Below are 21,793 nucleotides of genomic sequence, written 5' to 3'. Positions count from 1 at the left end.
CAAAGAGCCTCCAGAAAGACGCAGGTGCGAAGTCAGCGAAGCCTGCGGGTGTGGGAAAGGCGCTCGAGGCGCGGGGGAGTGCGTGTGTGTGCGCCCGCGCGCGCCCGCGCGCGCGCGCGCGCTCAGAGCCCGAGGCGGCGAGGGTGGAGGGGCTGGAGCTCGGTCCCGGGCAGCGTGTGCTCGGGTGCGGGGCGGGCCGCGGCCGCGAGAGGGTGTGGTCCAGGCCCCGGTGGCGTGGCTGCTGTGTGGGGCGGGCCAAAAGGTGGGCGTGTCAGGAGTGGGATTCGAACCCACGCCTCCAGGGGAGACTGCGACCTGAACGCAGCGCCTTAGACCGCTCGGCCATCCTGACGGCGGGTGTGGGCGCGTCGCCGCTGGCCTGGCTGGGACGCGGCGCTAACGCTGGTGTCCTTGGCCGTCATGGCGCCCGGCTGGCGGCTGTGTGCGTGCGCAAGGGGCGAGACACGCGCGGCGGCCCCGGAGGAGCACGGCCAGCCGCCTCGCCGCCGCCGCCGCCGCCGCCGCCGCCGCCGCCGCCAGCGCGGCTCCCGTCGCTGTCGCACCCCCACCCCCAGCTCCCTGCAGGCCCCGTCCAGCGTCGGCGCCCCTTGCCCTGCTCCCCACCCCGCCTGCCTCGCCCTCGCCGTCGCCGTCGCCCTCGCCCTCGCCCTCGCCGCCCCGCTTGCCGTCTGGGGCCTTTTCTCCCGGCGCGATGCCCGCCTGGCAGACGAGAGAGAGGCAGCGCTCGTTGGGAGTACTGAGCGCCGTCCGGTCCGTGTGTGGGCCCCGGGTCCGGGCGGACTCCGAGTCGGGGCCGGGGGCTGCCGTGCGGGAGAGGGGGCCGAAGCGGGGCTGGGGTCGGGTGGGGCGTGGCCCGTGCCGGGCGCCCGTGCAGGGCAGGGCGTCGAGGGCAGGCAGGGGCAGGCGTGGGGAGGCAGCCGGAGAGGGGTCGGGCGCCCGGGTGGCCGGCCGCCGCCGTCCTCGTTAGTATAGTGGTGAGTATCCCCGCCTGTCACGCGGGAGACCGGGGTTCGATTCCCCGACGGGGAGGCAAGACGCCCTTTTTGGTGGCCTGCGCAGCTCTGGGTCCCACCTCTTGCTCCCGAGGGGCAGGGGCGCTTCTTCTCGGCCGTCCGTCGTCCGGCCGGCGGCGCGTGCCCGGCCTGCCCACCGTCCACCGGCCCCAGCCCTTTGCGTGGCTCGAGGCCGGACGCTGGGTCGCCACCGCGCAGCCGGGGCCTCGTGTGGTCGGTCCCCGCGGCAGCCACGGCGAGCTCCTCGGCGACGTGCCGCCCAGCCGCACAGCCGCCGTGGGTGTCGCTCGGGTGGGAGGCAGATGGGTCCGGTCCCGTCTGGATGCGGGAGGTGGTGTGGCCTGGCACCCGCCCCCTCTGCTCCTTCCCGCGCCCGGCCAGGCCGGGCCGGGCCGGGCCGGGCCGCTAGCTGCGGGCCGCGGAGGACGCGGAAGACGCCGGGCCGGGGACGTGGCGGGGCTCCCCAGCCGGCCTCCGAGGGCCCGAGAGCGGCCAGGCGGCCAGAGCGCCCTCCAGAGGCGGGCGGCGGTGGGCGCCGGGCGCCGGGCGCGGGGCGCAGGGCGGGCGGACGGGCGGGCGTGCCCGGCGACCGGCCGGCGCAGCTGAGTCGGAGGGGCGAGGCTGGGGCGCCGGGCGGCCGGAGCCCGTGGTGGCCGGAGCCCGTGGTGGCCGGGCAGAGCTGCGGCCGGGCGGGACGTCGGGGCAGGGATGCGCCGGGCGGCGGCGGCAGCGGCAGCGGCGAGAGAGCGCCAAGGCGAGAAGGCGCCGGAGCGCACCCTGGGCCGGCCGCGTCGGGCCGGCCCGGGCCGTGCAGCGTTGGTGGTATAGTGGTGAGCATAGCTGCCTTCCAAGCAGTTGACCCGGGTTCGATTCCCGGCCAACGCAGCCGGCCGACCTTTTGCGCCGCTCCGGGGCCCTCCTGGCCAGGCCCGCCGGGCGCTGGCAGTGGGGGACGGCGTGCCGGCCCGCTGGGCGCTGGGCGCTGGGCGCTGGGCACGTGGCCCGAGGCGGCGTGCGGGTGCGAGGGCGGCCGGCGCGCAGCGTTTTGCGGGTGCTGCCAGCGGTCCGGGTGGACTGCGTGGGGCCCGCGGGCGGCTGGACGTGCAGAGGCAGGGGCCTCGGGGCCCAAGCGGAGCCGCGTGGGGGGAATGGAGGCGCTGGGTCCAGGGGGTGCAGGCCAGGCGCGCAGCCTGTCGCTCCCTGGTGGTCTAGTGGTTAGGATTCGGCGCTCTCACCGCCGCGGCCCGGGTTCGATTCCCGGTCAGGGAAGCCTTTCTTCTTCCTCTGGCCCTCCGGGGCCTCCCCTCCCGGCCGGCCGAGCCGAGCCACCCACCGCCCCGGCCCCAGTGCACCCGCACCACCCCCTTTTAGCCCACGCCAGCACGCCAGGCCGAGCTGGCTAGCTTGTCGCGGGCCCCGCCGCCACGATGGAGGGGTGCACACAAGGCCACCTGCCACGCCCCGACGGGCAGCCCCAGCCTCGCCCTGCCACCTCGGCCCGTCCGAGCCTTTTGGCCTGGCTGGCCCACCGGAGGCCCTCGGCCTCGCCTCTCCCCTTCGCCCCCACCCGCGCACACGCTCGCCTGGCACCTTCGCTTCCACAGCCCGAGACGCGAGTGGCCGGGGCGGCCTCTGTCCCCCGCCGGGACCACCAGTGTGCGCAGGCGCCCCTGCCCCCCGAGTGTGCTCGGACCCCCACCGCCCCCTCCGGTGGCGCTCCTAGCTGGCCGGGCTGACGAGCCATCCTGTCCTCCCTCGTGAGGTGCCCGCGGTGGCGGTGCTGGGCGCGTGGGTCAGGTGAGCCACGCGCAGCCCTGAGTCCCGTCACCTGGCCGAGCAGCCCCCCTCGGGCCTGCGACCTCTCGGGCGGCTTCCCTGCCCCACGCCGGGGCGGGAGCGCCACGACCTGGCTGGCTGCGTCTCTCCCCGGCGACGGAGAGCGGACCCCAGGGGCACGCCGGTCTTGGGCGCCGATGGGAGCGCAGAGTCCGACCGCCGTGCCCGGGAGGTGGAGGAGGGAAGAGGCATCCGGGCACGGCCCGGACCCCCCCACCCCCCCCCCCCCCCGGGGCACTGGAGGTGAGACAGCGGGGAGGTGCCGTGGGAGCCCCGGGGGAAGACAACCCAGCAGCCAGGCAGGTGGGCGGCGGTCGACGCACCCCGGGGGACTGGGCGCACTTGTCGCCAACTTGTCATTCCACTTGCAGGACCCGTCGGTCCTTCCATCCTAGGCGCCGTCCGTCCTTCTGTCCACCCCTGTCTGTATCCGTCCTCTTCTGTGGATGCCTCCCAAGGTCCATCGCACACCTCAGTCTCCTTCCCGCCCCAATTTGGACACCCCTGTCCGCCGGGGATTTGCTCTGTGATCAGAGGTGTCCCCTCTCGAGGCCAAGCGGTCAGCCGGTGCGCCGCGCACACCTGCTGGGGCACACTCGCTTCAACCGCACAAGCCCCCTGCAGCGGTGCGGAGGAGTCGCGGCGGCCGTGGGTCTCCGGGTGCTTCCCGTGCCCGCGGGAAGTTTCCTCGGAGTCCTTGCTTTTGCGTGTGTGTGTGTGTGTGTGTGTGTGTGTGTGTGTGTCGGGAGGGGGTGGCTGGTGGGAGGGGCGGCGGTGCGAGGTGGTGCCGAGGGAAAGGGAGGAGCGTGTGGGTGGCAGCGCGAGTTGGTGCGTGGATGCGTTCCTTGCAGTGAATCGGGAGACTGGAGCGAGGCGAGCGTCGTTAAAGAGAAGAAGGGCAAGGCAGGTGTGTGGGCGGGCGCGGACGGGCCCTTGGCTCCGGGGCGGGCGGAGTTTTGTCCCCAGGGCGAGCGAGCCACGGAGGAGGAAGGGAATGTGCGGCAGGGGCGGGGACGGACCCCCAGAGAGGAGCAGAGGTGGCTTTGGCCAGGTGCTCTGAAGGTGGGAGAGAGGCTTCGAAGCGGAGCGCGCAGTTGGCGCTGCGGGGCCAAAAGGGGATGGCGCGTTGCATGGGCCGGGAATCGAACCCGGGCCTCCCGCGTGGCAGGCGAGAATTCTACCACTGAACCACCCATGCACCCACGGACGTGGGCCACAGAGGGCTTCCCCAGCGGCGCCGGCCGCCTCCGTTGCCGGTCCCCGCCAGTAGTGAGCGTGAGCGTGAGTGTGAGCGTGAGCGTCTGCTCCGTGGGAGCAGGAGGCGGGCGGTCTGCAAGACAGGCTCCAGGCACGCGGAGAGCCAGCCCCTAGGGCGCGGCGCGGCGCGGCCCGGCTCGGACGTCCGGGCAGAGGAAGGCACGGAGGCGGACTGGGCTCATCCCGTGCTTTGTCCCTCGTCCGGGGCCGCCGCCACAGCCTGCCCGTGTCCCCAGAGGCAGCCAGGAGCTGGACCCAGCCTGGCCAGCGCCCGATCCCCAAACAGCCGGAGCCATTTGTGGCCGGTGCCGGCAGGCGAGGGACCTTGCCTTCAGCTACTCCCAGCCCCGAGCCAGAGTCCGTTTGGCGGATGGTTTTCTCGCGCGTGCAGTGTGTGTCCCGGCGGAAGGGGTGGGGAACGGACCTCTCGTGTGTGGAGCCATGGGGCCAGGGGCCGGGGCCGGGGGCAGGGGGCGGGGCCGGGTGGGCTGTGTGTCTTTGTGTCTGTGTGTGTGTGTGTGTGTGTGTGTGTGTGTGTGTGTGTGTTTGCGCTCGCGCCGGCGTCTGTCGGAGTTAGAGGCCAGGTAGCGCCGCCTGCGCCTCTGAGTGCGTCTCGGGCCAAGAGAGCAAAGGCCTGAGCGCGCTGGCCGGAGCCTCTCCCTAGGGGTCCGGCTCGGTGCCTTGGCAGGTTGGGAGGCAGGAGGGCGGTCTTGGATCCGGGCGGAACGCTGGGGCGGAGTGGCCGGCCGGCGGCGGCGGCCTCCCCGAGCCAGGAGATGCGCTGTGGTGCCCGGCTGGATGGCCTGGGGGTCTAGGGCTTCCGCTCACTGCTCCCTGCAGCCACCTTCCCGGCTTGGACTCGTGAGCCAGGCCCACAGAAGGGAGGGGTCCGCGCCGCCGGCTGGCCAGCAGCCGGCTGCGCTGTATGGCTCCCGGGAGGCAGACAGGCAGGCAGGTAGGTGTGGCCAGGGGAAGGCCCCTAGGTGGAGAATCGTGTGGGCCGCCTCGGGAGGGTGTGGAGAGAATGGACTAGGGCCGGGGGAAAAGCACGGGGTGACGGTGGGGTGGGTGCGTGTTCCCGGTGGCGGCGGAAGCGGACGGCTGGCTGGAAGGGCCAGGCGCTGTCCAGCGGCCACAAGTGGGAGCGGGAAGCGCGGGGAGCTTTGCAGCCTGGGCTGGTTCGCGAGTGCCGGGGTGAGGAGGGCAGGGGCGGGAATAGACGAGAAGGAGGACCAAAGAGCCTCCAGAAAGACGCAGGTGCGAAGTCAGCGAAGCCTGCGGGTGTGGGAAAGGCGCTCGAGGCGCGGGGGAGTGCGTGTGTGTGCGCCCGCGCGCGCCCGCGCGCGCGCGCGCGCTCAGAGCCCGAGGCGGCGAGGGTGGAGGGGCTGGAGCTCGGTCCCGGGCAGCGTGTGCTCGGGTGCGGGGCGGGCCGCGGCCGCGAGAGGGTGTGGTCCAGGCCCCGGTGGCGTGGCTGCTGTGTGGGGCGGGCCAAAAGGTGGGCGTGTCAGGAGTGGGATTCGAACCCACGCCTCCAGGGGAGACTGCGACCTGAACGCAGCGCCTTAGACCGCTCGGCCATCCTGACGGCGGGTGTGGGCGCGTCGCCGCTGGCCTGGCTGGGACGCGGCGCTAACGCTGGTGTCCTTGGCCGTCATGGCGCCCGGCTGGCGGCTGTGTGCGTGCGCAAGGGGCGAGACACGCGCGGCGGCCCCGGAGGAGCACGGCCAGCCGCCTCGCCGCCGCCGCCGCCGCCGCCGCCGCCGCCGCCGCCAGCGCGGCTCCCGTCGCTGTCGCACCCCCACCCCCAGCTCCCTGCAGGCCCCGTCCAGCGTCGGCGCCCCTTGCCCTGCTCCCCACCCCGCCTGCCTCGCCCTCGCCGTCGCCGTCGCCCTCGCCCTCGCCCTCGCCGCCCCGCTTGCCGTCTGGGGCCTTTTCTCCCGGCGCGATGCCCGCCTGGCAGACGAGAGAGAGGCAGCGCTCGTTGGGAGTACTGAGCGCCGTCCGGTCCGTGTGTGGGCCCCGGGTCCGGGCGGACTCCGAGTCGGGGCCGGGGGCTGCCGTGCGGGAGAGGGGGCCGAAGCGGGGCTGGGGTCGGGTGGGGCGTGGCCCGTGCCGGGCGCCCGTGCAGGGCAGGGCGTCGAGGGCAGGCAGGGGCAGGCGTGGGGAGGCAGCCGGAGAGGGGTCGGGCGCCCGGGTGGCCGGCCGCCGCCGTCCTCGTTAGTATAGTGGTGAGTATCCCCGCCTGTCACGCGGGAGACCGGGGTTCGATTCCCCGACGGGGAGGCAAGACGCCCTTTTTGGTGGCCTGCGCAGCTCTGGGTCCCACCTCTTGCTCCCGAGGGGCAGGGGCGCTTCTTCTCGGCCGTCCGTCGTCCGGCCGGCGGCGCGTGCCCGGCCTGCCCACCGTCCACCGGCCCCAGCCCTTTGCGTGGCTCGAGGCCGGACGCTGGGTCGCCACCGCGCAGCCGGGGCCTCGTGTGGTCGGTCCCCGCGGCAGCCACGGCGAGCTCCTCGGCGACGTGCCGCCCAGCCGCACAGCCGCCGTGGGTGTCGCTCGGGTGGGAGGCAGATGGGTCCGGTCCCGTCTGGATGCGGGAGGTGGTGTGGCCTGGCACCCGCCCCCTCTGCTCCTTCCCGCGCCCGGCCAGGCCGGGCCGGGCCGGGCCGGGCCGCTAGCTGCGGGCCGCGGAGGACGCGGAAGACGCCGGGCCGGGGACGTGGCGGGGCTCCCCAGCCGGCCTCCGAGGGCCCGAGAGCGGCCAGGCGGCCAGAGCGCCCTCCAGAGGCGGGCGGCGGTGGGCGCCGGGCGCCGGGCGCGGGGCGCAGGGCGGGCGGACGGGCGGGCGTGCCCGGCGACCGGCCGGCGCAGCTGAGTCGGAGGGGCGAGGCTGGGGCGCCGGGCGGCCGGAGCCCGTGGTGGCCGGAGCCCGTGGTGGCCGGGCAGAGCTGCGGCCGGGCGGGACGTCGGGGCAGGGATGCGCCGGGCGGCGGCGGCAGCGGCAGCGGCGAGAGAGCGCCAAGGCGAGAAGGCGCCGGAGCGCACCCTGGGCCGGCCGCGTCGGGCCGGCCCGGGCCGTGCAGCGTTGGTGGTATAGTGGTGAGCATAGCTGCCTTCCAAGCAGTTGACCCGGGTTCGATTCCCGGCCAACGCAGCCGGCCGACCTTTTGCGCCGCTCCGGGGCCCTCCTGGCCAGGCCCGCCGGGCGCTGGCAGTGGGGGACGGCGTGCCGGCCCGCTGGGCGCTGGGCGCTGGGCGCTGGGCACGTGGCCCGAGGCGGCGTGCGGGTGCGAGGGCGGCCGGCGCGCAGCGTTTTGCGGGTGCTGCCAGCGGTCCGGGTGGACTGCGTGGGGCCCGCGGGCGGCTGGACGTGCAGAGGCAGGGGCCTCGGGGCCCAAGCGGAGCCGCGTGGGGGGAATGGAGGCGCTGGGTCCAGGGGGTGCAGGCCAGGCGCGCAGCCTGTCGCTCCCTGGTGGTCTAGTGGTTAGGATTCGGCGCTCTCACCGCCGCGGCCCGGGTTCGATTCCCGGTCAGGGAAGCCTTTCTTCTTCCTCTGGCCCTCCGGGGCCTCCCCTCCCGGCCGGCCGAGCCGAGCCACCCACCGCCCCGGCCCCAGTGCACCCGCACCACCCCCTTTTAGCCCACGCCAGCACGCCAGGCCGAGCTGGCTAGCTTGTCGCGGGCCCCGCCGCCACGATGGAGGGGTGCACACAAGGCCACCTGCCACGCCCCGACGGGCAGCCCCAGCCTCGCCCTGCCACCTCGGCCCGTCCGAGCCTTTTGGCCTGGCTGGCCCACCGGAGGCCCTCGGCCTCGCCTCTCCCCTTCGCCCCCACCCGCGCACACGCTCGCCTGGCACCTTCGCTTCCACAGCCCGAGACGCGAGTGGCCGGGGCGGCCTCTGTCCCCCGCCGGGACCACCAGTGTGCGCAGGCGCCCCTGCCCCCCGAGTGTGCTCGGACCCCCACCGCCCCCTCCGGTGGCGCTCCTAGCTGGCCGGGCTGACGAGCCATCCTGTCCTCCCTCGTGAGGTGCCCGCGGTGGCGGTGCTGGGCGCGTGGGTCAGGTGAGCCACGCGCAGCCCTGAGTCCCGTCACCTGGCCGAGCAGCCCCCCTCGGGCCTGCGACCTCTCGGGCGGCTTCCCTGCCCCACGCCGGGGCGGGAGCGCCACGACCTGGCTGGCTGCGTCTCTCCCCGGCGACGGAGAGCGGACCCCAGGGGCACGCCGGTCTTGGGCGCCGATGGGAGCGCAGAGTCCGACCGCCGTGCCCGGGAGGTGGAGGAGGGAAGAGGCATCCGGGCACGGCCCGGACCCCCCCACCCCCCCCCCCCCCGGGGCACTGGAGGTGAGACAGCGGGGAGGTGCCGTGGGAGCCCCGGGGGAAGACAACCCAGCAGCCAGGCAGGTGGGCGGCGGTCGACGCACCCCGGGGGACTGGGCGCACTTGTCGCCAACTTGTCATTCCACTTGCAGGACCCGTCGGTCCTTCCATCCTTTGGCAAAGGGGCCGGCGTGTTTCCCAGCGGTCCCTTTCGCCTCTTCCGCGCCCCACTCCACACCCCCGATGAGCGACGTCCTCCAACCCCCCCCCCACTCACGCACACGTTTCACAGTTTCACTTTTCACAGTTTCCCATCTCGCCTCACCCTGTGCCTCGCCATGGTAGGCGCCGTCCGTCCCTCTGTCCACCCCTGTACCCGTCAACTTCTGTGGATGCCTCCCAAGTCCATTGCACACCTCAGTCTTTCTCCTGCCACATCATTCCCCACCGCACGCCTGGCTGAATGGCAGAGCTCGACCCTGGGCTCAGGTGGTTGGCGGAGGGAAAGGGAATGTGGGCACTGTTGGTTGGCCAGCACCCAGGCAGCGGAGGTGAGAGAGGGTGCAGATATAGGGAATGGAGGGGGAAAACCCAGCGGCCACGCAGCCTGGAGGGGGGCAGAAGTACCTCGGTGACAGGGAGGTCCTCTATCTATGGTGTTATTCAATTTGAGGCCCTGTACTCTCCATGGTATGGCACCGTTGCCAGCGTGGTACCCAGAAATAAATTCCTCCCCCTGTGTTGTGCTACCCCCAATCAGCAGCACACCCCCCCATCCCCTGGTTTCACTTTTAAGTTTCCTCTCCCCATGTTGCCTTACACCCAGCCTGGGTATGTTCCAAGTCTCTCCTCAGTCATGTATATATCTTCTCCTGATGCTCAAGTTTTTTTTTTTTTAGAGACATTTCCACCACAGACAATCATGCATCAGGTTGGGAAATTGATTATTGAGTCATACATAGATTAAAATTCTAACAGCCAAGGGAATCGTGGGTGATACCAAAGCTTGGTCGCTCCTAGAAATAGTTTTTTCCCAGAACATTAGAGGTAGGATGCTCCTGCTGACACATTGATTTATGAGTTGTAGCCCTTTAAGACTGTGTGGGATGAAATTTCTGTTGTTTTAAGGTCTCACTGTGATTAATATTTTTGGAAGCCCTAGGAATTAAATATCATTTGTGTAATTGCCATCTAGGTCTTGGAATTAATATTCTACGTTATATCTTTGACCTCATGCCTTTCTATATGGCCTGTCTCTGGCTTGTCATATTTTTAGCCTTATTAGCTTTTATCGATATTTGTTGGGGCATCTGGCGGTCCCAGCCAGTAGAGCACATGACTCTCAATTTCAGGGTAATGAATTTTAGCCTGTTGGGCATAAAGCTAAAATAAAGTAAAACCCTCCTGTGAAATGTGCCCTCGTACGCGGAGGAAAGGAACATTTTTATCTTGCAAGGCAAAGGGACACAGAGAAGAATCTGAAAATTTGCAATATTTGAGACAGAGTGCTGGTGAGGATTTGAGGAAGTGGTCCATATCATCCAGTCTTTTGGAAGTCAAATTATAGTACAAAGGTTTTAGAGAATAATTTGGATGTATGTAAATTTTAAATGTGTTTATCATTTATCAAGCAGTTCAACTGTGGGAATTTATCTTAATATTTGCACCGGTGGGCAAAGTTGTATGTTCATCACTTCATTATTGGTGTCCTAGAAAACTAGGCAATATTCCCCATATTCATAGCTAAGAACTTGTTTATGAAATATACAACACAATATAACTGTTTAAAAGAGTCAGTAGGTAAGTACATATATTAATTATACTTTTGTGGCAGTCAGCTTGTAAGATAGTTTTTGATGATCACCACCTCCTGGTTTCCAAACCTGCCACAGTCCTTTCCTAGATTGTAATGGGATTTGTCTTTGTGAATGACAGAACATAGCCAAAATGTAAGTATGTCACTTCTAAGATTTGTTTAGAAAACGCTATGGTTTCCACCCTGGGCTCTCTCTCACAACTTTCTTTGGGGAAAGCCAGTGAACATTTTGCGCTGATTCACAGGCAGCCTAGGAGTGGCCCAAAGGGGGAGGAACAGGGTTTAAGTGAACCACCACCCACACGAGTTGGGTCCCCCCCCAGTTGTAGTTAAAGCTTCAGGTGACTGCAGGCCCAGGCAACGGCTTGACAGCGACTTCACGAGGACGCGGAAGCAGAAACCGTGAAGCTAAGTTGTTCCTGGATTCCTCACTCCAGAAGCTGTGACATAATACATGTTTCTTCTTTGAAGCTGCTAAGGTTTGGAGTAATATAACATGTGCTCCGTAGAGAACAAGCTAACGATATATCAGTTGTCTGCAGATAACTAATACAAATTACATGTTAAAAAAGTAAATTGTACCATAGTGAATTTATAATATGAAAAATGATAAATCATGAAAAATCATGAATCATATAATTATTTTCATAGAAACTCTCGAAATTCAAAATACAATAATATGGCAAGTAGGGGCTCATATCATTTGTCCCCCAGTCTTATTTAAATGTGCTTAGGGGGCCTACATGGCTCAGTCGGTTAAGGGTCCGCATCTTGATTTTAACGGGGTCATGGTTTTGTGGTTTGTGGGATCAAGTCCCACATCAGGCTGTGCACTGACAGCACAGAGCCTGCTTGGGATTCTCTCTCTGCCCCAACCAAGCTCATGCTCTCTCTCTTTCTCAAAATAAATGAAATTTATTTTTAAAATGTTTTTAAATGTTTTTACAATTAATTTTTTAAATTGATGTATAAATGGCATGCAATGAAATGGACACATTTAAAGTGCACTATTTTGGTGGCGCCTGGGTGGCTCAGTCGGTTAAGCTTTCGACTTCAGCTCAGGTCATGATCTCACGGTCCATGAGTTCGAGCCCCGCGTCGGGCTCTGTGCTCACCGCTCAGAGCCTGGAGCCTGTTTCAGATTCTGTGTCGCCCTCTCTCTGACCCTCCCCCATTCATGCTCTGTCTCTCTCTGTCTCAAAAATAAATAAACGTTAAAAAAAATTTTTTTTAAAGTGCACTATTTGGTAAGGTTTGATGTTTCCTCACATCCCTCTGTAATCTCCCCCTTCTTGTCCCCTCCAGGCAACAACTGGTTTGCTTTCTGCCACCACTGAGTACTTTTGTTTTCTAGAGCACGCTGTCTGCTAGAATTTCTGTGATTATAAAAATGTTTTATATTTGTGTTTTCCACGATGGTAGCCACTAGTCACATGTAGCTATTGAGCACTTGAAAAGAGGCTCGTCCTGGGGCGCCTGGGTGGCGCAGTCGGTTAAGCGTCCGACTTCAGCCAGGTCACGATCTCACAGTCCATGAGTTCGAGCCCCGCGTCAGGCTCTGGGCTGATGGCTCAGAGCCTGGAGCCTGTTTCCGATTCTGTGTCTCCCTCTCTCTCTGCCCCTCCCCCGTTCATGCTCTGTCTCTCTCTGTCCCAAAAATAAATAAACGTTGAAAAAAAAAAATTAAAAAAAAAAAGAAAAGAAAAGAGGCTCGTCCAAATTGAGAAATCCTGTAAGTGTGAAATACACACTCCGTTTCAAAGACTCAATATGAAGATAAGAGTGTAAAACATCCGTATATTTTTATACCAATTATACATTGAATTAGCATTGGATGGGGTATATTGGATATTATGGATTACGTTGTGTCCCCTCAAAATCCGTATATTGAAAGCTTAAGTCCCAGGACCTCAGAATGGGAGCTTATTTGGAAATAGGATGTCTCTCTCCTATGCAATGAGGATGAAGTGAGTTTGCAGTCGAGTGGGCTGCTAATACAATGTGGATGCTCCTCACCCATATTAAAAGGGGAAATTCAAATACACAGACATACTCACGGGGGAAGAACACCAGGTAAAGTCTGGAGTTCTGCTGCAAGCAAGGAAATAGCAGCAGCTAGGAAGGAGGCCTGGAACATATCCTTCTCTAGCATCTTCAGAAGGCGCATGACCCTGATGACACTTTGATCTGGCTTCCAGCCTCTGAAACTGTGAAACAATAAATTTATGTTGGTCAAGCCAGTCAGTTCATGGTACTTTATTATGGCAGCTATTTAAAATTAATATGTTGGGGTCGACTGGGTGGCTCAGTGGGTTAAACGTCCGACTCTTGATTTGGGCTCAAGTCATGATATCATGGTTTGGGGGTTTGAGGCCCACGTAGGGCTCTCCACTGACCTTGAGGAGCCTTCTTAGGATTCTCTCTCCTTCTCTCTCTGCCCCTCCCTAGCTTGTTTTCTGTCTCTCAAAATAATTAAAAACTTTTTAAAAAATTAATACATTGGATTCAAAAAATATGTTATTAAATTAATTTTAGGGGCACCTGGATGGCTCAGTCGGTTAAGTGTCCAACTTCGGCTCAGGTCATGATCTCGCAGCTTGTGAATTCGAGCCCTGTGTCAGGCTCTGTGCTGACATCTCAGAGGCCTGGAGCCTGCTTTGGATTCTGTGTCTCCCTCTCTCTCTGCCCCCTCTGCTGCTTGCTCTCTGTCTCTGTCTCTCTCTCAAAAATAAACATTAAAATTTTACAAATTAATTTTATATGTGCCTTTTTAAAAATACTCCCTTTTGTTTTTGTTTTCCAACGTTTATTTTTGGGACAGAGACAGAGCATGAACGGGGGAGGGGCAGAGAGAGAGGGAGACACAGAATCGGAAACAGGCTCCAGGCTCTGAGCCATCAGCCCAGAGCCTGACGCAGGGCTCGAACTCTCGGACCGTGAGATCGTGACCTGGCTGAGGTCGGACGCTTAACCGACTGCGCCACCCAGGCTCCCCCAAAAACACTCCCTTTTGAAGAAGGCCCTGAATCTCCCCTCTTCAAACACCCTACAGAACAGATGTACGAATTTCTGAAAAATCAAGCAATCCCATTTTAAACAAAACAACAAGCATATTCCTTATTCTGTGGCATGGCGGCTAAGGTGATATAGACCCCCAGAGGAAACTTTTCCACAGTTAAGGCAACAAGAATGGAATCAAGCTCCCCACACCTATGATGGAACGGATACCTATTCCTACCCTTGCCCCTCTGGAGTGTGTATTGTGACCACATAAGGAGTTGTGATGAGATCACAGTAAAGAATTATGGTGGAGGTGAACTGTAGCACAAAAGTCTGTAAGAATAAATCATGTATTTGACTTTTTCTCTGATTTTTTTATACGAAGAAGGAAATAGCTATCCAATCATCAAACGTACGAGGTGAGCCCTCAGCAAAATTGTCAGTTAGTTGCTTTTTATTTCTCTCCTTCCAACCCTTCCCTGAGCTGCCCTGTCTTCTCACTGGCCCTCTCCCTAATTGCTGGCATTCCCAGCATTCTGGATCTTTGTCTCCTCTGATGAAACCACCAGCCTGAGAAGGTGATTCTCCCTGTGGTGTTAAATGACTGTCCTCAGCTAGGGATGAAGGTTGCTTATAAGAAAACAAAACCCACTCGAACTAGATTAGTGTCTGTAAGCCAATGAGAGGAAACCTCAAAGCTATTTAAAGACGGGAGAAAAAGCATGACGTGAGCCGGCTGAAAGCGAGACTGGAAGTGTGTTTGGCAAGCCACGATTCGAAGACGTGACCACTCGCGTCTGCTTTTTTCTCTACTTCTCTCCAGTTTCGACCAACTCCCTCATTCTCTCTTGCTCTCTCACTCTCTCCCCTTTCCGTCCTCCAATCCTTCCCGTCTCCTTCTCTCAGATGGCTTGTTTTACTTTCACATGACCTAACGTGGATGATTTGAAAAGCTCTTTCAATTAAAGACCTGCCGTAACCTACCTAAAGCGTTTGCGACGCGGTTCAATTTCAAAGAGCATCTGATTGGTCGTTGGTCGTCACGTGAGCTCCCTCCTTCCTGGGTCATGATAGGCCCTGGCCGCCCTGAGGTGGGAGGGGAGTGAAGGAGTTAGGAGAGGGCTTTTCCAACCTGCAAGACAGAGGGCTGTCTCTTCTATCTAGGAGCGGGGCGCAGGGAGTGGAGCACGCGTGTCAGGTTTCTGCTGACGTTGCCTATTGAAAATAGATATTGGCATTACCTATTGTCCCCTGTGGGTCTGGATGTATTGTGAAAAATACTGTAAAAAGTATATACGTACAATTTCATAAATGCTAGAGAGATCATCCCCATTAGGGAAGAGATGATTTTTTTTTACCTTCCCGTTTTTCACTTCTTAGTTTTCAAAATGCTCTATTATATATGTGAATTTAAATATGCGGCTCACATTACATTTCTACTGGACAACACTGCTCTAGGGTATACTTAGCAACAAATGGATCCCATCAGGTTTACCGGAGAGCTGTTTCTTCTGCTCCCAGTCCTTTATCTGGTGATGCCTATCTACTCCACATCCCTAGTAAATACGGAAAGTCAATCTCTGTTTGGCAAACAGCAACTGGTCCCGCCTTTGATATTTACCTAGAACACTCTCCCATTTATATGTAATCTAGCTCTCAAAATCTCAGGTCCTCTTGATGATCTATTTGGAAGAACTCTCTGACTTTGACACTCGATACTCTCTTCTGAGCACGTTTTTTAATCTGCCCTTCAAATCCACAAACTTCTAGCCATAGACATTTTTGCTGGCAACATGGATGGTTATGCGCCCATCCTGATCCCATGGGAGCTATCCTATTGGGCAGGTGTGCTTGATTTTGCTTTAGGAGAACTAAACAATGCCATATTATTCAATCATGAACAATGACATTGTTCTAGGAATTATAGAGAGCATCTTACTACCATTATGTAGTTCAGCAAAAATAAGTGTTACATTAGGATCTCTGCCTTGGAGAATTCAGTCTGTTGATGTTACTCTTGAGTTGTGGAAAGAGACAATTAGAGAAATGGACAGGATAACCTATAAGTGGTAAGTGCAGATGAGAGAATGAGACAGGGAGGTATAAGGGGACCTAGGTTTTAGCACTGAAGAGAGAGATGCCCTGGGGGCTCCTGGGTGGCTCAGTCAGTTGAGCGTCCAACTTTGGCTCAGGTCATGACCTTGCAGCTCGGTGGGTTTAAGCCCCTCATTGGGCTCTGTGTCAGGATCTGTGTCGGGCTCTGTGTCGGGCTCTGTGCTGACGGCTCAGAGCCTGGAGGCTGATTCAGATTCTGTGTCTCCCTCTCTCTCTGCCCCAACCCACTTGCATTCTGTCTCTGTCTCTCTCAAAAATAAATAAACATTAAAAAAAAGAGAGAGCGATGCCCTGGGTCAACTCACAGCCCTTGTCTGGACTATGGTTTCCTCGCTTACACAAATGAAGGGTTGGACTTTAACTCTTTAGTCTTATGATTCCTTTTTTTTTTTTTTTTTTTTTTACATATATAGTAGGAAAAAAAGATACTCCTTTCCATGGACAAACAATCATGCTCAGACATTTCAACTTTCCTACCTCAGAGAGAATTCCGAATAGTCGTGAACAACTTTCTGAAATGGGGGAAGATATTGTATCTCTTATTATGAGCATGAACCACACCACCTGTATTCCTGCCCTTGTTCACAGGTTGTCTTAATCCTCAAACCACTGTAGATCTTGCATAGACAGAGTGCTCTCTGATGCCTCAGAAATGCCACTCCCGACCTTGGAATGCTGAATAGAATTTTCTATAAGTTCTGATAAATGTGTTGGGGTAGGTGGCCAGGAAATCTTATAGGAGGCATTATTAAAAATTCAAGCCCAGGATACACACAGTTCTGTCTAATCTGAGGCAACAGAGCAAGGCTCTAGGAGATATGTGCACATAAAGGCTCTGGACCTTCTGGAAGGGATAGATCTCTCTTCCTCTGCTCATCACACACTTACACATTGAATTTAGCACATATACCTTTAAAGTTCTACCTGAGGCCAAAGAGCAAGTTCCTTTACTTTCTACACTGTCATGTCAAGAGCTCTGCTTCTGCAAAGTCTGTCCCAGAAGGCTGCAAAAACAACCAATCTTCATAGGTTCTTTATCAATTCCATTGACTTCATTTCCTAATAGCAAAACAAAACCCAAAACCCCCCAAAACAACCCCCCCCAAAAAAAACCCAAAAAAAGACCAACCAACCAACAAAAAACCCTGGGCTCTCTTAGTATATGGGAAGAGTCATTGGTGGGGTGGGGATGGGCGTTCTTTTATTGACACTTGTTAACTAGAGAGTGGAATATTCATTACTTGGGGCAGGAATTTCTTGGATGCAGGGTTTCTGCCTCCCTTTCCTTATTTGGTCAGGTGTTGCCTACCGTGGTATCCGCCATCTTGGGCCTGTCTGTTTTCATCCCGCTTCATGTGGAGTGCTGCCAGGACAGGCCTCTGACTTTCCCCCTAGCTGGCCATGACTTCCTTGTTGCAGACATCCAGGCATCCTGTTAGAACCTAACTGCCTACTCTAACACGGTGACTGGCTTTGTTTCCCACAGTCGCTTGGCCTGATTAAAATTTTAGGTGCTTTCCCTTGACAGGAGGGAGTCCATCTTGTTTGTTAGCTGTTGCTGTCTAATCATTGGGGTCTTTTTTTCTCACTAGTGTTAGCCAGTGAGTACCACCCAGTCCTGAGCTCAGAGGACCTGGCGAGTGAATATCTGTAGATTTGGCCTGGATTCCCTAGTTCAGTGTTTTCCAAAAGCTGTTCCCCAGCCACATAACTCCTTGAGAGAGGTTTTTCAGAATGAAGGGCTCTGTGGTCAAAATAACGCAGACATTCTGCATACACTGTTCCTCTCCTTGTATGTTCATAATGCCCATTAAACGCTCCAAGAAGCCTTATTGCAAAGAGAACTTTCAAACTAAATTTTATAAGGCATTTTTGCCAAACCTCGATAACCACAAAATCTTTTTTCCTCTGTAACTTTTATCAGTGTCGTTCCGACCAGATGTGGCCAACTGTCACCCTTTGGGAAATGCTGACCCAGTGCTTTATTTGGGAAGTCAGAGAGAAGAAGAGAAACTCTGAAGACATCCTGGGCTCCCTGACTGCCATCGGCCTTGGCCTTAGCCCCTGGCTCGAGTGACTTCACAAAGGTTCCCCCACAGGGGACCTGTTTATTCCAAATCTCTGACTTAACAACTCATTTTCCCCATCCCTCCCCTGTGAGGTCTAGCAATTGTATTCATTTTTCCACCTTGGTGTCAAATCACTTTCTGCTGGCTGATGGGACTTCTGCCACAGCAGTGGACGCGGAACCATCTTTTTCTGTGCAGAGAGACTTTCAAAGCTCCAAGGGAAACTGGAGAAATTATAAAGTCAAATGGAGCCAGGGCCCTCAGGGCAAACGGCCTCTCATCTCAAGGTGTAACAGCACTGGTCGTGATGGGGTTTTAGGGTGAGGGTGGAATTTGGAGCTGAGGGCCAAGAAAGATTTCTTGAAGACATCTTTGGTGCAAAAAGGTGATTTTATTAAAGCACGGGGGCAGGACCCATAGGCAGAAAGAGCTGCTCTGGAGTTACGAGGAGTGACTGGCCCTACACTCTGGACTTGGGGGAGGCAAAGCCAGAACGTAAGTTTCCAAAGGGGTCGCCACACGTCAAAGACCCACAGATCACTGGAGGCCCAGCCACTGCCAAGTCATGGCTGCCCTTCCCTCCCGCAAAGCATCAGCATCAAGACAGTAGGGGTTCCTGGAGAAATGTTCTACTCTGCCAGCCTCAAGTATTTGTCAATGAACTGCAAGTTATAAGGAAATTTAATTTTACCTGCCATTTCCTTCTGCTTTGGTTTCCCACACCACCGTGGAGGGGAGGGTGATGTTAGGGCTCCAGGAAACTGAGTCTATAGGTTTCTGGAGATTAGGCCATTGATAAGATTGCCCCTCTCTCGCAATCCACCAAGATCCCCGTAAACTGATGGAGACTCTATCATCCAACCATCTGTTCTCCATCCCCTCCCCTGTCCTGGGGCAGCCAGGAGTGCCCGCAGAACGTCACAAACATCCCACCTGGAGGGGGGTGCGTGCCAGCCTGTACTTTGCCCCCAGCCTGCCCCATCGTCCCTCATCAGTAGAAGCATCTGTTCAGGACATAGATTTCCTCCTCCTCTAGCCCCTCTTCTGACAGCAACCTGGCTAAGGAGCCTTCCACCACCCATTAGCCTCCGGAGGAAAAAAAAAGAGCCTGTGATCTCCAGACCTAACCGGTAACAGGCCTCACCTTCACTGGGTTTCTGAAGATCAAGGCATGGTCTCAGCCCACCCAGTTCTGTAAGGACTCACGGCAAATGTATTTTTCACAGATTTTAGACAGAGGCTCCTCAAATAGATGAAAATTCAGTACATTCTGCTTCTACTTTCAAAATAAGTCCAGCAAACTTACCACCAGCAAGTGGGTCCAAGCCACTGTCGTCCCTCGCTCGGATTACTGCACAGGCTTCCGACCGGTCTCCCTACACTCGCCCTTGACACCCTACAGTCTGCTCTCACCACGACAGCCAAAGCGGTCCTTCTAAGATGTGCGTTGTATTTGCCGCTTCCTTGCTTAAACTAAGCAAGAGCTTGTCCCTGCACTTGAGAACAAATGCTAAAGCTTTGCAGGGCTCCACGACGTGATCCATGATCTTGACCTCACTGTCTGACCTCATCTACTGCTCTTCCTTGAACACACCAATTAGACCTCTGCTCAGGGCTTATGTTAACTTCTGTTTCTGGAATGTTCTTCCTTACAGATATCCACATCATGCCTCGTCATGGCCTTGATTCAAATGTCACCTTATCAGGGAGGCCTCCCTGATCATTCACTAGAACTCCAACCCACCCCTTCACCATCTCCTAATCCCTGTCTCCTGCTTTATTTTCCCTCATTGTACTTCCTGCCAATCGACGTACCCTGTGTTCCCTTGTTTAACTATGTGTTGCCTGACTACCCTGCCTCCCATCAGAATGACAGCTCCAGGAGAGCAGGGCCTTTGAATTTGCTCACTGCCTTAGAGTGTCTGGCACATGATAAAGCACTCAATAAAAATTCTTCAGCGTTTGACATCAGAAATGTAAACCTAGAAAGTCCTGTATAAACGATATAGTCCACACTCCTCGCCGACGCGAGGTTCAAACCATGAGATCCTGACCTGAGCTGAAGTCGGACGCTCAACAGGCCGAGCCACCTAGGTACTGATAGTGCGCTCAGTATCACAAGCATCCCTCCACTTCATGCTGTCCAGGTAAGTTATCGCTTAAAAAATCTGTTCTACGTCTTAAGACACTCAGGCTAAGTTATGAAACGTAAGTGGATATATTTCAGTGCATGGGAGAAGACGGCCCTGCAACATATGCTCCTCTATATTGGAAACTTTCTGAATTAAAAAGTAAAGACGTGAAATGACTTTGGAAGAGTACCTGTGATGTACTGTGTGGGTCATGTCCAGGTACAGAGGTGCTTACTTTAGGCCTACACCTGGAACTCTGGGGGGTGGGTGGGTGGGGTTTTGAGTTGCTGAGGGCTGGGAGAGAGTGCTGGAGGAACTTGGACAAGACAGTCCCTGAACAGGCCAGGACACAGATCCCAAGCCGGGCCACCTTCCCTTCTGAGGTGAGGACCCTTCTCTTGCAGACCTTTGGCTACAAGTGTCCAGAGTGTGACAGCCAGGCCGGACCGGCCTAGACTCTAAGAGGGAATGAACTTAAAGCTGACGCCTTCTTTCTTCCGGGGCTATAGACTAGCTTTCTCCTTTTTGAGGATGGTTTGGTTTTTCCACTATGGGAGGCATTCACCGCACACTTCTTCTCACATTCCCTTTTTTTCCTGGACCGATCACCTGGACTGATCCCAGTATAGCTGATCTCTCCAGCAGCAAACCTTGCTCCTTCGCACCACTGCACCGGGAGAAGGTTGACTAAGAAACCCCGTCCAGAAGCTGGACTGACCTCTGCATCCTGACTCCCACCTCCTTCCAAGGGCCCCCTGAGCTTTCCACAGGGTTCTCGGGCCTGAGGAGAAAATAGCCACTTATGGACACAGGTTTTCAGTTTCTCTTTTTTAAAAAACTGGTTTCCTTTGAGTTAGGCAAATAACAATATATTACCAAACAGCCAACTTTACTGAAGCTTCAAGCCCTGAGACGCTGCGCCTGTTTAGTGTAGCCGTTAGTGTCTCTGCCTGCCACCTGGGACAGTCAGGTTCCATTGGCCGTCGGGCAAATGACAAGGACATTTTGTTTTCTTTCCTCCATTTCTACCCTCATGTCTCGAAAAGTTTCCTCCTTTTGTCATGCAGAGCCTTTCCAGCAGGCCTCTGGGACGATGCCCCTCCGGACGCCAGCGACAAGGACGTGGCTCAAGAGGAGGGCGTTCCCACAGTTCAGGAAGATCCTCCTTCCGGCGCGCCCCTCCCCCTCCCCGGCCCCGCCCCTGCCCCCGCCCCCGCCCTCGCCCGTCAGAGGAAAGGGACTTGATTAAGGAGGGAAATCAAATCCAATCAATGCAGGCTTCAGCTAGCTGGTTTCGGTTATTTCAGTGTTGCAAATCCTGGAATAGAAAAAGACTGAATTAAAACGACCGGATCAGAAAACAAAAAGCTGCGTTGCATTGGCCGGGAATCGAACCCGGGCCTCCCGCGTGGCAGGCGAGAATTCTACCACTGAACCACCAATGCTGTTGGCTAACGCTCGGTGGTGGCATCCCTTAGCTTCATCTCTGTCCCGAGCTCCGTTCCACGATGTGAATCAGGCTCCCGCTTGAGTCACCACTGAGTCACCAGTTTGAAAATATTGTCTTTATGTTCCAAGACAGAGAACGTTAGGACTCAAAAAAGAACAACATAAGCTATTTAAAGTCCTGACTCTGAGGCTCTATTGGCATGACGATGACACGCTTTCGGCTCTCCCGGCTCATCAACCACCCAGGGGGCGCATTTGTCCTCGTGGGGAGTTGCGACCTGAAGTGGTTTCGGATCTCGCTTCGGGCCGGCGGGGAGGAGCTGGAACTTTCCCCTCCACGCCGAGCCAGGAGCGGGTAACCGGCAGGCGGCGCGACGGCGCGGGATGAAGGGCTCCTGGAGGCCGAGCCAAGCAGCCCGGAGTCCCAAGGGCTCAGGCGTCCGACGCGGCCCGCGAGAAACCACCAGCGAAGTGGCCGTGGGCACCGACCCTAGCCCCACGTGCTCGTGGGTCGGCGTGCTGCAGGGAGGCGGGGTGGCGGCTGCCAGTCACCCACGACCAGGGCACGCGCCCAGCGCCCGGCTAGGTGGCCTTCAGGACCGCGCGCGGCTGGTGCGCGCGTAGCTAAGAGGCCGGCGCACCACCTGCTTGGACGCCACGCGCGCAGGTTCGCGGTCCCGGCGGTGCTGGAGGACCTGAAGCACGGACCCTTGCAGGGGGCCGAGGGAGGGCGGCAAGGCCTGGGTGCGCGTGTCCCCCCCCCC

The 21,793-nt window shown here is 58.3% G+C and overlaps 10 non-coding genes across 10 annotated transcripts; 6 read left to right on the top strand and 4 right to left on the bottom strand.

The window, feature by feature from the left end:
* Positions 1-269: 269 nt before the first annotated feature.
* On the bottom strand, positions 270-352 carry TRNAL-CAG. Its single transcript has one exon. It is a non-coding gene; the product is annotated as a tRNA-Leu (tRNA).
* A 626-nt stretch (positions 353-978) lies between these two features.
* On the top strand, positions 979-1,050 carry TRNAD-GUC. Its single transcript has one exon. It is a non-coding gene; the product is annotated as a tRNA-Asp (tRNA).
* Positions 1,051-1,847: 797 nt separating this feature from the next.
* TRNAG-UCC lies at positions 1,848-1,919 on the top strand. The gene has a single exon. It is a non-coding gene; the product is annotated as a tRNA-Gly (tRNA).
* A 312-nt stretch (positions 1,920-2,231) lies between these two features.
* TRNAE-CUC lies at positions 2,232-2,303 on the top strand. The gene has a single exon. It is a non-coding gene; the product is annotated as a tRNA-Glu (tRNA).
* Positions 2,304-3,997: 1,694 nt separating this feature from the next.
* On the bottom strand, positions 3,998-4,068 carry TRNAG-GCC. The gene has a single exon. It is a non-coding gene; the product is annotated as a tRNA-Gly (tRNA).
* A 1,561-nt stretch (positions 4,069-5,629) lies between these two features.
* Positions 5,630-5,712, bottom strand: TRNAL-CAG. Its single transcript has one exon. It is a non-coding gene; the product is annotated as a tRNA-Leu (tRNA).
* A 626-nt stretch (positions 5,713-6,338) lies between these two features.
* Positions 6,339-6,410, top strand: TRNAD-GUC. The gene has a single exon. It is a non-coding gene; the product is annotated as a tRNA-Asp (tRNA).
* Positions 6,411-7,207: 797 nt separating this feature from the next.
* On the top strand, positions 7,208-7,279 carry TRNAG-UCC. The gene has a single exon. It is a non-coding gene; the product is annotated as a tRNA-Gly (tRNA).
* Positions 7,280-7,591: 312 nt separating this feature from the next.
* TRNAE-CUC lies at positions 7,592-7,663 on the top strand. Its single transcript has one exon. It is a non-coding gene; the product is annotated as a tRNA-Glu (tRNA).
* A 13,291-nt stretch (positions 7,664-20,954) lies between these two features.
* On the bottom strand, positions 20,955-21,025 carry TRNAG-GCC. Its single transcript has one exon. It is a non-coding gene; the product is annotated as a tRNA-Gly (tRNA).
* Between the last annotated feature and the right edge of the window lie 768 nt (positions 21,026-21,793).

The sequence above is a fragment of the Prionailurus bengalensis genome, chromosome E4, assembly GCF_016509475.1.
Source record: "Prionailurus bengalensis isolate Pbe53 chromosome E4, Fcat_Pben_1.1_paternal_pri, whole genome shotgun sequence".
Classification (NCBI taxonomy): Eukaryota; Metazoa; Chordata; class Mammalia; order Carnivora; family Felidae; genus Prionailurus; species Prionailurus bengalensis.
Note: the sequence above shows the minus strand (reverse complement) of the source record. Positions and strands in the feature narration are given on the sequence as shown.